Source organism: Acanthisitta chloris, unplaced genomic scaffold (genome assembly GCF_000695815.1).
Source record: "Acanthisitta chloris isolate BGI_N310 unplaced genomic scaffold, ASM69581v1 scaffold37145, whole genome shotgun sequence".
Classification (NCBI taxonomy): Eukaryota; Metazoa; Chordata; class Aves; order Passeriformes; family Acanthisittidae; genus Acanthisitta; species Acanthisitta chloris.
This window is the reverse complement of record NW_008674849.1, coordinates 2,901-3,263: the sequence shown is the minus strand read 5'-3', so window position 1 is coordinate 3,263 and position 363 is coordinate 2,901. Positions and strand designations below refer to the sequence as shown.

At 53.7% G+C, this 363-nt stretch overlaps 1 protein-coding gene across 1 annotated transcript in view; it reads right to left on the bottom strand.

The window, feature by feature from the left end:
• The window catches only part of HIP1R (huntingtin interacting protein 1 related), a gene marked incomplete at its 5' end in the record, with an annotated part of 12,741 nt that overhangs the window by 10,129 nt on the left and 2,249 nt on the right, over nucleotides 1–363 (bottom strand). The gene's annotated exons all lie outside the window — the stretch shown is intronic.

Here is a 363-nt window from a genome sequence, read left to right as displayed (position 1 = left end):
CGGGCAGGGGACGAGCCTGGCGGCACCGCCTGCCCCTGCTCGGAAACAGATCCCTTCCCTTGGCAGAAATCCAGGCAGCACATCCACTCTGCCTTCTTCCCTGCTCAGCTTTAAAGTATTTATGAATATAAATTCTCTGTATAACTGGGTCAGGAGGAGAAGCAGGAGGCTGATGGGAGCCGGGAGCACAGTCTCTCCTGCTGTGCCCTCTTTTCCAGGACAGCTCCGTGTTCCTGAGTCTCGACAGAGAAAGAATCCACTGCGTTTTGAAGCCATCTAAAAATTCCTGGAGAAGGACTCCAGAGACACAAACACAGGCAGGGGCCTCCAGCCCTTCCTGGAGGTAATTCAATGAGGGGAAAT